The following is a 14,143-nucleotide window of genomic DNA, read 5'->3' on the forward strand; positions in this document are numbered from 1 at the left end:
GCAAACACCATGCTCTATCAACTGAGCTACATCCCTGCCGGCCATTCCCTCCCCTACCCTGGACGACGCTGGGCCAATTGTGCGCCGCCCATGAGTCTCCCGGTCGCGGCCGGCTGCGACAGAGCCTGGAGTCGAACCAGGATCTCTAGTGGCACAGTTAGCACTGCGATGCAGTGCCTTAGACCACTGCGCCACTCAGGAGCACGTACTTGACCACCATTAAACATCAAGCCTATATTTAATCTGTTTTGAGTGGCAGGATCTGAATTGGACATGAGATTCTGACTTATTGTGTAAACTCTGTTTTATGAGATATTACACAGGTAAGGACCTGCGCTATACACATGCCAACAGATATGTAACAATAATTTTCCATGGACCCATTTTTTTTTGTTTTTTGGGTTATCTATGAAAAAGAAAAACGCCCTCACAGTTACTGTCTACAGACACAAAGCCGTAAGATCAAATTGCACAGAGCAGTTCCTCCTCCTAGGAGCTCTGGTCTGCTGGGTGGGAACACCCACAACATTCCCACAATGACGTGTGCCACTGGGTTAACCAGTCTCAGACCAGACGCCACCCCATTGAGAACAACAAACAATGGAATCCATAAGAACCCCAGCAGCAAGGATCATGCCCTAAATTTGATCTCATCAGACTAAGCCCCACCTAAAATCAGCTTAAAACAAATAATAACATAAAACAATCTATATTAATCCCTATATTCAGTTAAAGGAAGTTCACATTCTGCCCTGTATTTATAACAGGAAACATGGGTATTTGAGTTTCTTGGGATTCCTGACTGTGGATCCCAACATAGGCTATGGCTGAGTCTTGATAGATGAGGTGCTAACATGGGGACTAAGAGAGAGAGAGGAGCAGGCAGAATGGCTTGCTGGCAGACAGAGCCTTGGAGACCAGAGGTAGACCTGAAATAGCATTACAGCATTACATCACATCTGACTAAGTTTGCAGACCTGTCTGTCGGCCGGGCCTAGCCTCTGCAGAACAGGCCCTACATGCCACCTCCAAGATGTAATGGGAAGGTTACAGTTAGCTGCTTCATGGCTGATTTCCTGGGACTCACATAATCAAGGCCTGAACACTGACAGGAAACTCACAGACCAAAGCAATGTTCCATTTATTCATACACGGCCAAACTCAAGACACCCAAGGAAGGACGATTGTGAATACAAACAAATAGCCTCCATGACCAAGCCAACTCCTCACACGACACAAAATGGTGGGGGATTAGTTTTGATGAGGCTTTTTCATTGTGACTGTTGGAAACTAATGTGAAGGTTTGTGTATTTGCTTGCATGTATAGAAAGGCTTTCAGTGTCTGACAGCATGTGGAAAACATATTCCTGTTCACAAGTATTCCACATAAAGCGTAATCACCATGGCATATTCTCCACGGTTCATAGATTGGCAGATTGAGATGACAAGTCATTTTTGCAACATCTGAAAAGTGTGGTCTGTTTTTGCTTATCAACCATTCCTGAAGCCTTGACACAATCTGACACAAACTCCAGACCGACTACAAGCACATCAAAGTTAAGGATGGTAGCAGCGGTTGAGCAAGCACCAATGGGGCCCAGATCAAATAGAGCGCATAGGCAGTTAGCTGTTCTTCTCTCACCATTAATCTTCAGTAAAACCATACCTGCCATGCTTGTAAAGCACCATCTATTTGTCTGCGGTCGTGGGAACACTCTTAACTGATCTGCTAAGCAAGAACACCACGCTTATTGTTACTAGAAATGCTGAACAAGTTGGTTGACATGTTTAACTGCAAGACCAGATATATTGTTGCTTTGCCCTATATTTTACAACTAGAAGCATGCTTCCACAAACAGAGGAATCCTCATTTGAGATACGGATACACATACATAATTTAGATTGTTGGGTGTGTGATTCACGTGAGAGTTCCATGTTAGGATTTAGCCCACACTACAATTAACCCGAAAGGGTAAAGCAGTTTATTCAGAGATGCCTGGGTCTCACATGATGTAGCAAGGACTTTTGGTGCCACGGCAGGCAGCCTGGGGTGATTTAGAGAAGCATGTGCTCAACACACACACACACACACACATACACACAAAGAGAGAACAAGAGAGACAGAGAGAGAGAGAGAGAGAGAGAGAGAGAGAGAGAGAGAGAGAGAGAGAGAGAGAGAGAGAGAGAGAGAGAGAGAGAGAGAGAGAGAGAGAGAGAGGGAGAGAGAGAGAGAGAGAGAGAGAGATATGTACAGAGACTAGGGTAAATAACTGAAGGCCATGGGAGAGAACAATGAAGTTTCATAACAAGACAGACTGGTGTCATAGAATAGACGTAACATAGTAAACGTTGAGTAGGATATGTTACATTTGGTATGGTTACATAAGAAATAAGTTACTTAAGGCAAAAACGAAAGGAGGGTGGTTGGTCGGCGGTGGATAGTTGGGCCCAAAGGTTGCGTGTTCGAATCTCATCACAAACAACTTTAGCATTTTAAGCAATTAGCAACTTTGTAACTACTTACTACTTTTTAGATACTTTGCAACTACTTAGCATGTTAGCTAACCCTTCCCCTAACCTTAACCCGTTTTAGCTAACCCTAACCCTTTAACCTAACTCCTAACCTTAACTCCTAAAGCTAGCTAACGTTAGCGTTAGCCACTTAGCTAACATTAGCCACAACAAATTGGAATTCGTAACATATTGTACGTTTTGAAAATTCATAAAATATTGTACGAAATGGATGATGGACATCCATAAATTAATACATAACATACGAAACGTAACATATCATACTAAATAGAGTGTCTTGCAGAATATTATGAAATGCTCTGAGACCACGTTAAACAAGACAATCATTCCAGGAAATATGCACCAAGAGGCTGCATCATCTCATTGACTGGACAGAGCAGCAGAGGACCTGCCATGAGTGGATGACTAGTATCCACATCTGGATCTGTTTTTCAGCTTTTCAATGAATCATCATGAGGTGATTACAACAAACACCTACACAGAACACAACCTCATGGCTGCCTTAGAAAGCCTTAAATATAATAGAGATGCTATATGCTACCATGCTAGTGTCCTTCCCCTAAATATATATAAAAAAAACAAGACAGAAACAAGTCTGGCACAGTCTGGTGGGTTCAAAACAGAACTACTGAGGGTGAGCCAGGTTCAACCCAGTAACCCAAGTGAACACAACACCACTTGGAGAGACAGTGAGTGAGTATTGCACACTTAGCCAGAATTACTGATAGATAGATAGACAGATACTGCACCATGACTCATGTGGGCATGACTACCTCAGCAGCCCCCTGCTACACCCACATACCAACCAACCAACACAGGCCTGGCTAGCCCATTCCCACCTGCTCCCTTCAATGCCAGCTCTAGAACCCCTCGGTTTTTCCAATAAATATTCTCTCTCGATTGTATAGCACACAAATGCCACACAGCTTCTTCCACACATGCCTCACACTGTGCACACTGAGGCAACATTCCCTCTCTTACCCCCCATGACCGTCACTATCACACATCATGGCCCTGCCTGCTGTATCTGTGTCATGACATCAGCCCTCATGATGATCCTCTGGATGAGATCATGTTTCAGCAGGCCATGTGCTGCCTGCCTGGCCTGCTGCTCCTCTCACTTTGCCAAAATAACTCAGCACATTTGAATATGTCTCTCATTCCTGTTGCAGACAGGGGCTGTAGTACAGTGTCCATTGATCAGGTAGCACAGTGGAGGCAGATGCCTATGCTATATTGTGGAGTCTAGACAGTGGCATTGCATTCATGACATGTATGAAAATGTTAACAAGCAATCAATTACCTAATAATAACTATCAATAGTAATATTGCATTTTCATAACAGAATATTGATAATGGTCGTCATGAACAATCGTTGGAGTAAAAGGTGAAAGAGTACAGCCATAATAATTTATTCCAATGATTTTGCTTAGAAAACAACTGAACCCACTCATTCAAGGAGAAACATTATCAGAGGAGAACTGTTACATTCAACACCTGCCAAAATAAATAAGGTGTAAGCCTGCGTAATAGCACCCATATTCTATAGTAATACCTTGCTATGTGCGCCTATACAGACCGGGCGTGCTACTATGCTACAAATGAACATGCCTGTCTGTCGTGAAGCCTATAGGCGCTCGCGGAATGACAAACATAGAATAGAAGCACTGGTATTGAGGTGATGACAAGCTGTCATTCACAATCACAAATATGCTAAACGAAAGAAAGGTCTTATATTGTATAGCGATAGACGTAGATCTTTGCAACCTACAGCACAGATGCATGTGAACCAGGCAATTCAAAACAGGTTCCAATATCAAATAGTATAATTCGTTCGATACATTCCCTTTGGATCGTGTGAGGAGACTATCGATCCCGGTTTAGGCTATCGATCATACACCCGTGCGCACACGAGACAGAGGGAGGGACAGATTGCTTATTCCAGATCGTCTTCTTAACATTCTATTTCTGATGTTTTCAATCCCATATAGCCTAGCACTCTAACCCCAGCCTATAAATGCAGTATAAAAAGCAACTTACCCTTATCAAAATCAAGTCCGATGTTTTCCGGTGTGGAGAAAAAATCTGGTTGTAAAGATTTCAGATCCCAGTTATTGAAATGTGATGTGGTGTCACTTCATTCTGAGAAGGAAAAATAATAATTTATTTCGAGTCAAACAAGAGTCCTATTCTATATCCTGGAACTAGCCACAAAACGTTAAGACATTCCCAGATATGTCTATTGGGCTCCTATTTTCACAGGCAGTGTCCAGCGCATTCCCACACTCCAATGCTCAACCAGGGTAAGTTTTCTTCCGCGGGTAATTCAGTTTCACCAACCGCGAACCCCGCCCTTGAGCATAGGACAAGACTGTCAAACCGACCAGCCAATCGGTTTACATGGGAATCCACTGGCGTGCTCGGCGCTAACCCGCTGACGGGCGTGACTAAGCAAGAAGAGATCAGGTTTAAAAATATTAAAGAGACAGGATCATAACAAATAATGTACCCTCTCATTCTGCACTACGCAGACATTGGCCTATCCAGAGAAATCATATGACATGACGTCATAGGACATACCTGACCAGCCCTGATCAATAGTTTATCATGTTAACTGTAATTACATGGTTATTAGCCTACTAGGTTATTAAACCCCTGTTCATACCTTTGTTGGCTACTCATTTTGTAGTTAAAGTAAGGGCATGATAATTTCAACAGATCTGTTCAATATATGTTCTTTATATCCCAATCATAATAACTTTATTTGTAAAGCATGTTTCAAGCATTAAACAAACAGAAACAAAACAATGGTCCTAACATGTTAATGAATAACAGTTCAGGACAGAATGACACTGCATAGACATGCATGGTCCAGTGAACTCTCCCAAGTGGTGCAGTGGTCTAAGGCACTGCATCGCAGTGCTAGCTGTGCCACTAGAGATCCTGGTTCGAATCCAGGCTCTGTCGTAGCCGGCCGCGACCGGGAGACCCATGGGGCGGCGCACAATTGGCCCAGCGTCGTCCAGGGTAGGGGAGGGAATGGCCGGCAGGGGATGTAGCTCAGTTGGTAGAGCATGGCGTTTGCAACGCCAGGGTTGTGGGTTCGATAAAATAATGTATGCGCTAACTGTAAGTCGCTCTGGATAAGAGCGTCTGCTAAATGACTAAAATGTAAATGTAAATGTCTAAAGGGCCTCTGTTGTGAGAGCAGTCATGTGATATTGTTTCACATCACATCCTTTAAGATAACTGAACCTAGAAGCTGATGTAACTCAAAGCCCATCATGTCTCTGTTTGTTAAATTCTAGTGGCTAGACACCTCTAAAAAGAGATACATAAATGACTAGCTTAGGCAGCCTGTCCTATAAGAACCTACTGTAGCCTAACGAATTCTCAAGATAATTGTATAGATCAACATCTGTACTGTCTACTGTATAAGGTTATAAAGTATTCTATCAGTTGAGTCTTCGTTAAGCATTGATGAGCATATGAGCAGGGTGTCTGCTGTGAGATAGGTTCCCATCACAGTCACAGACAGTTGAAATAAAGATAGAAGAAATCAACTCCACTGCAGGAAGAATTTGATAGCTAAGACAAAGATGTCACATGTGACATTCCATTATTCTCACCTCAGGTACCTGATATTCCTCCCATATCTGTCCTCTGGGACTTTCCAGCCATGTCTTCATGATTACTCACTCTACTCTCCAAGCCTCATCCTTTCCCAGCCCATGGACCCTGTTCCCATACGCCAGTCATTTCCTCCTGAGACAGACACATGAAAAGCAGAAAAACACACAATGTGTTACACAAAATCGGTCTTGTTTTTCATATTTTTACAGCCCTAAATCAAATCAAATCAAATGTTATTTGTCACATGCGCCGAATACAACGGGTGTAGACCTTACCGTGAAATGTTTACTTACAAGCCCTTAACCAAAAATGCAGTTAAGAAAAATAAGAGTTAAGAAAATATTTACTAAATAAACTAAAATAAGAAAATAAAAGAGCAACAATAAAATAACAATAACAGGGGGTACCGGTACCGAGTCAATGTGCAGGGGTACAGGTTAGTCGAGGTAATTGAGGTAATATGTACATGTAGGTAGGGGTAAAGTGACTATGCATAGATAATAAACAATGAGTAGCAGCAGTGTAAAAGAGGGGGGGGGGGATGCAAATAGTCAGGGTAGCCATTTGATTAGCTGTTCAGCAGTCTTATGGCTTGGGGGTAGAAGCTGTTAAGAAACCTTTTGGACCTAGACTTGGCGCTCTGGTACCGCTTTCCGTGCGGTAGCAGAGAGAACAGTCTATGACTAGGGTGGCTGGAGTCTTTGGCAATTTTTAGGGCCTTCCTCTGACACCACCTGGTATAGAGGTCCTGGATGGCAGGAAGCTTGGCCCCAGTGATGTACTGGGCCGTACGCACTACCCACTGTAGCACCTTGGGGTCAGAGGCCGAGCAGTTGCCATACCAAGCGGTGATGCAACCAGTCAGGATGCTCTCGATGGTGCCGCTGTAGAACTTTTTGAGGATCTGAGGACCCATGCCAAATCTTTTCAGTCTCCTGGCGTTGTCATGCCCTCTTCATGACTGTCTTGGTGTGTTTGGACTATGATAGTTTGTTGGTGATGTGGACACCAAGGAACTTGAAGCTCTCAACCTGCTCCACTACAGCCCCATTGATGAGAATGGGGGCGTGCTCGGCCCTCCTTTTCCTGTAGTCCACGATCATCTCCTTTGTCTTGATCACGTTGAGGGAGAGGTTGTTGTCCTGGCACCATACTGCCATGTCTTTGACCTCCTCCCTACAGGCTGTCTCATGAATGCATTTGTTTATAGAGATACTTCCATTTTCCTCCAAGAGTGGCTGAAACTCTTATGTAGACCCAAACTCTTTTAAGCGGCCATATGTTTTCCCTGTTTCCAGGTCAGATTTGTTTTTCATTTCAGCTCTTTACATTCTGTAGCAGACGATCACCTACAAATACAGTGTGGCTCGAATTAACAATTTGATATTCAAAGTACTCTCTGTTTTTTAATTCAATCCAAGGGAGGTTTTTGTCCAGGAATAGTTGTTTGGAGCTTCTAGGTGCTCCTCAGAGAAGAAAGTCTGTTGGTTCTAATGTAAAGACCATTCAATTCCACCATGTTCTCAGTGAAAGCTCATATCCACTCTGGGCCTTTAGAGTGGGGAGTCTGATACGGGGGCAGGAGGTTCCAGAGGTGATGACAGCCCTAGCGGGTTTCTCTAGATTGAGACTGCTGGGTACAGGAGCCCCAGGTTCCTCTCCTGGCAGGGGTTACCTCAGCCTGGGATCCACTCCCTCATTGCTGTCTGGCTCCACTTCTCCATCCAAACACTCCCTCTTGACCAGAGAGTCTGGAAGCCCTGAGGCTGTCCCTGGCCGAAGTCGACACTTATTCATGAAAAGCAATAGGTTGCCTAGCAGTGTCTTCCCTCCCCTGTAAAACACTGACTCACTGCTCCCAGAACTGACCACAAAACACACATGGCTAGCGTCACGTCAGGAGCGTGGCAATGAAACCTTGCAACACCTCGAAACCTTGCAACACCTTCTAAAACTATGGCCTCGCTCGCTCAATCAATGAAACATACAATTGCTATTATCTGTGAGCAACAGATGCTTGAGTTTTGCTTATGATATTGTTTGAGAAGCTTGCGAGGGGATGTTCATATTTTGTCGTTATTGAGCACGGTAGGCCAATAAACCTGATTTAAGCCATATCTGCACATACAGTTAACTTGTAAAACCACTTGCAGACAGTTAAACAGTGACTAAGGATCAGTATTATGCAGCTACAATGACAGCATAGGGTCTTTAGTCATTTCATTTGTCTTTTATTCCTCTTTCATTACAGCTCTTTCAACTCCTTTCAGAATTCTCTTTCAACCTCTCGATTTCCACTCAGCCTCTTGACCAACTGAAAATACCTCCCACATTCCAGTTTCTGTATCTCTAGTTTGATCAGAATAGGCTGCTTTCTTGAGAACCACACAAAGTTGAGTGACTAAATGTGAGCAGGTTGGACAGATGTTTCTGATCAAGTGTTTCTCTGACAGTTAGGCGGAGCCAGCCAGGGGCCTCTCGGAGCCTCTTGGAGCCCAATTTCAGCGGATGTGGAGCAGTAATCCTGGCTCTCCCTCCCACCGAGGATCCGGACCTGACACCTCTGTTGCGCCACACAAGAAAGGAGTCGTGTGAAACATTCATGATCATCTATTAAATATTAATCCCATCAAACAGAGAGGAGACAGATGAAGATTAGGCTCTGCCGTCATCCAAAGGCCTCGCATATGGCTTCTTCTCATCAAATAGTAACAAGAGACCTCAGTGACTGTTTTTCATTAACAGGTGAAAGATCAACTCAAGACTGGATTGCTGATTAAGGTGATTGAGAGCTGTAGAGAACACCTGGGCTGGAATCCATGGAATGTTCTGAAGAGGAAGTCTGATGCCAACAAACAGGTAGCTGTAGATAAGTCTGTGTCAATATCACTTGGTCAGCCACAACTGCTTCTGTATTTGATGAATAACAGTATGGAGAACCACTTCAAACGCAGAATACAGACTATGATCCTAAGCAAACAGTATTTGTAAAAGCCATCCAAAGTTTTTTGGCAGTACAGTGGGGAAAAAAAGTATTTAATCAGCCACCAATTGTGCAAGTTCTCCCACTTAAAAAGATGAGAGAGGCCTGTAATTTTCATCATAGGTACACGTCAACTATGACAGACAAAATGAGGAAAAAAATCCAGAAAATCACATTGTAGGATTTTTAATGAATTTATTTGCAAATTATGGTGGAAAATAAGTATTGTGAGAGTGAGAGAGCGAGAGAGAGTGAGGAGGGGAAAGTAGAGTAAAGTAGCGCAGGACTATAAAGCCTCTGATTAGTAATGCTTGGATCTGCTTGTCAGCTGACAGAGATATCAGGTTAAATTTAGCAAAAGTTCAGTGAGGCGAACAGAGGAGGCAGTGTCAGAAAACACTGTGTTCTAAAGTTGTGACTACTTGCCTTAAAACTTCATGTTAGGGTTTAGTTATGATTTATTTACATTGTGTGGTACTGCAGCAGCTATTTTCATCATAGTTCCTTTGAGTCTAATGGTGGCTTCAGGTCTGTGTACTGTTAGTTGTCTGCTCTCTGCTCTTCTAAATGGGTTATGACAGTGCTTAATTAATGTTGTTTGTCCTTAAAGAGTAACGTGAGTGATGATGGGGCTGCTGTGGAACGAGTTAATACACTGAACAAAAATATAAACGCAACATGCAACAATTTTAAAGATTTTACTGAGTTACAGTTCATATAAGGAAGTAAGTCAATTGAAATAAATTCATTAGGCCCTAATCTATGGATTTCACATGACTGGGAATACAGATACGCATCTATTGGTCACAGATACCTAGGGGAGTAGGGGAGTGGATCAGAAAACCACCATTTGCCTCATGCAACGTGACACATCTCCTTCGCATAGAGTTGATCAGGCTATTGATTGTGGCCTGTGGAATGTTGTAACACTCCTCTTCAATGGCTGTGCGAAGTTGCTGGATATTAGCGGGAACTGGAAAACACTGTCGTACATGTCAATCCAGAGCATCCCAAACATGCTCAATGGGTGACATGTCTGGTGAGTATGCAGGCCATAGAAGAACTGGGACATTTTCAGCTTCCAGGAATTGTGTACAGATCCTTGTGACATGGGGCCGTGCATTATCATGCTGAAACATGAGCTGATGGCAGCGGGTGAATGGCACGACAATGGGTCTCAGGAGCTCGTCACGGTATCTCTGTGCATTCAAATTGCCATCGATAAAATGCAATTGTGTTCATTGTCCGTAGCTTATGCCTGCCCATACCATAACCCCACCGCCAACATTGGGCACTCTGTTTACAACGTTGACATCAGCAAACCATTCGCCCACATTACGCCATACACACTGTCTGCCATCTGCCTAGTACAGTTGAAACCAGGATACATCTGTGAAGAGCACACTTCTCCAGTGTGCCAGCGGCCATCGAAGGTGAGCATTTGCCCACTGAAGTCGGTTACGACGCCGAATTGTAGTCAGGTCAAGGCCCTGGTGGGGACGACGAGCACACAGATGAGCTTCCCTGAGACGGTTTCTGTAAGTTTGTGCAGCAATTCTTCAGTTGAACAAACACACACTTTTATCAGCTGTCTGGGTGGCTGATCTCAGAAGATCCCGCAGGTGAAGAAGCCGAATGTGGAGGTCCTGGACTGGCGTGGTTACATGTGGTCTGCGGTTGTGAGGCCGGTTGGACGTACTGTCAAATTCTCTAAAATGATGTTGGAGGCAGCTTATGGTAGAGAAATGAACATTTAATTGTCTGGCAACAGCTCAGATGGGCATTCCTGCAGTAAGCATGCAAATTGCACGCTCCCTCAAAACTTGAGACAACTGTGGCATTGTGTTGTATGACAAAACTGCACATTTTAGAGTGGCCTTTTATTGTCCCAAGCACAAAGTGCACCTGTGCAATTATCATGTTGTTTATTCAGCTTCTTGATATGCCACACCTGTCAGGTGGATGGATTATCTTGGCAAAGGAGAAATGCTAACTAACAGGGATGTAAACACATTTATGCACAACATTTGAGATAAATAAGCTTTTTGTGCGTATGGAAAATGTCTGGGATCTATTATTTCAGCTCAAGAAACATGGAACGAACACTTTACATGTTGCATTTATATTTTGGTTCAGTGTAGTTTGAAGATAATATACATTTGGCATGAGGGGAAGCATAATGAAAAGCATGCATGATATAATACTCCCAAACAGTATGGCTTTGCTCCCTCTCCTTTGTGTGGTACACTGAGCACACTAAGCCAAGCAGATGCTCCACTGAAACATGAGAGGGTTGCCATCTGTCTGTTTAAACATTTAATAGGTAAATCATTACATATCACACCATGTAAAAGCACAGTTAATATGTTGTCTTACAGAGATGCCTGCATTGACAGCTTCAGGGGTTTTCCATGAGAGCAATACATCTTCCAAACACCTTTTACAAACATCAAGCAAATGATTTCCTAAATGCTGTGTAATGAGTCACTGGTGGGTCAGAGTGAATTCCTCCTGGGTCATGTTCAGTAGGGCACACCGTAGAAAAACCTTTTTCAATGGAAAACAAAAATGTATTTGTATTCTGTATTCTCAATGGACTAGATCAGTCCATTTCAAAATGTTTTCCACCTACTGAATACATCCCTCGTTTTATGGCTTTATGATTGGTTAGTGGCTTCAAATATTCTTGAGTAAATCCAAAGTATACTGAACAAAAATATAAAACTAAACATGTAAAATGTTGGTCCCATGTTTCATGAGCTGAAATAAAAGATCCCAGAAATGTTCCATACGCACAAAAAGCTTATTTCTCTCAAATGTTGTGTACAAATGTGTTTACATCCCTGTTAGTGAGCATTTCTCCTTTGCCAAAATAATCCATCCACCTGACAGGTGTGGTATATCAAGAAGCTGATTAAACAGCATGATCATTACACAGGTTCAGCTTGTGCTGGGGACAATAAAAGGCTACTTTAAAATGTGCAGTTTTGTCACACAACACAATGCCGCAGATATCTCAAGTTTTGAGTGTGAGTGCAATTGGCATGCTGACTGCATGAATGTCCACCAGAGCTGTTGTCAAATAATGTAATGTTACTTTCTCTACCATAAACTGCCTCCAACAGCGTTTTAGAGAATTTGGCAGTACGTCCAACAATCCTCACAATCGCAGACCACGTGTAACCATGCCAGCCCAGGACCTCCGCATCCAGCTTCTTCACCTGCGGGATCGTCTGAGGAGGGGTGGGGTGCTGAGGAGTATTTCTGTCTGTAATAAAGCCCTTTTGTGGGGAAAAACTAATTCTGATTGGGTGGGCCTGGCTCCCCTCACCCATGGCTGCACCCCTGCCCAGTCATGTGAAATCCATAGATTAGGGCCTAATGCATTTATTTCAATTGACTGATTTCCTTACATGAACTGTAACTCAGTAAAATCTTTGAAATTGTTGCATGTTGCGTTTATATTTTTGTTTAGTATAAATCTGAAAGGCCTTATATGGGTCAGAATACTAGGTTTGGGAATCAAACACAGGGACTTTGTTAATCTCTGATAAAAGCCTAGACATAAATATTCAGGTTTGACAACAAATTTCTCTGGAGAAAGTTTCCACCAGTAGCAGATCAAAGTGGCACTATGCTATACTGAACAAAAATACAAACGCAACATGCAACAATTTCAAAGATTGTACTGAGTTACAGTTCATATAAGGAAATCGGTCAATTGAAATTAATTCATTAGGCCCTAATCTATGGATTTCACAAAGTAGGGGTGTGGATCAGAAAACCAGTCAGTATCTGGTGTGACCACCACTTGCCTCATGTAGCGCGACACATCTCCTTCGCATAGAGTTGATCAGGCTGTTGATTGTGGCCCGTGGAATGTTGTCCCACTCCTCTTCAAAGGCTGTGCGAAGTTGCTGGATATTGGCGGGAACTGGAAAAAACTGTCGTACACATCGATCCAGAGCATCCCAAACATGCTCAATGGGTGATATGTCTTGTCTGCAGGCCATAGAAGAACTGGGACATTTTCAGCTTCCAGGAATTGTGTACAGATCCTTGCGACATGGGGCTGTGCATTATCATGCTAAAACATGAGGTGATGGCGGCGGATGAATGGCACGACAATGGGCCTCAGGATCTCGTCATGGTATATCTGTGCATTCATATTGCCATCGATAAAATGCAATTGTGTTCGTTGTCCGTAGCTTATGCCTGCCCATACCATAACCCCTCCGCCACCATGAGGCACTCTGTTCACAATGTTGACATCAGCAAACCGCTCGCCCACACAACGCAAAACACGTAGTCTGCGGTCTTGAGGCTGGTTGGAAGTACTGCCAAATTCTCTAAAACGACGTTGGAGGAGGCTTATGGTAGAGAAATGAACATTACATTCTCTGGCAACAGCTCTGGTGGACATTCCTGTAGTCAACATGCCAATTGCACGCTCCCTCAAAACTTGAGACATCTGTGGCATTGTGTTGTGTGACAAAACTGCACATTTTAGAGTGTCCTTTTATTGTCCCCAGCACAAGGTGCACCTGTGTAATGATCATGCTGTTTAATCAGCTTCTTGATATGCCACACATCTCAGGTCGATGGATTATCTTCGCAAAGGAGAAACGCCCACTAACAGGGATGTTAACAAATTTGTGCGCACAATTTGAGAGAAATAAGCTTTTTGTGCATACAGAACATTTCTGGGATATTTTATTTCAGCTCATGAAACATGGGACCAATACTTTACATGTTGCGTTTATATTTTTGTTCAGTGTAATTAGGGGGCTATGAGTCACAGTGCTATAAGATATTTAGACAGTCTGTGCTGCCTGGCTCTGGCTGATGCATTCTGGTTGCTGTACCGAGACCATCCATCTGTGCATCACAGACAGGTCCTTGGCGTCCCTGCAAAGAAGCATCGTCATAGCTGTGTTCACCTCAGAGATGAAAGGAGGCCAGAATGCAAAAGGACAGCCAAGCTCTGCCCACCAC

General features: G+C 43.4%; 1 protein-coding gene across 2 annotated transcripts in view; it reads right to left on the reverse strand.

The window, feature by feature from the left end:
- The window catches only part of LOC121550820 (inactive rhomboid protein 1-like), a 45,369-nt gene extending 40,501 nt beyond the window's left edge, over nucleotides 1-4,868 (reverse strand). The window contains exon 1 of one of the 2 annotated variants that reach the window (XM_045210787.1): nucleotides 4,573-4,868. The gene's annotated coding sequence lies outside the window, so the exon portion shown is untranslated. The remainder of the gene's footprint in view (nucleotides 1-4,572) is intronic. The other variant, XM_041863189.2, reaches the window with a different exon arrangement.
- Nucleotides 4,869-14,143: the final 9,275 nt, after the last annotated feature.

This window comes from Coregonus clupeaformis, chromosome 35, assembly GCF_020615455.1.
Source record: "Coregonus clupeaformis isolate EN_2021a chromosome 35, ASM2061545v1, whole genome shotgun sequence".
In the NCBI taxonomy this organism is placed as follows: domain Eukaryota; kingdom Metazoa; phylum Chordata; class Actinopteri; order Salmoniformes; family Salmonidae; genus Coregonus; species Coregonus clupeaformis.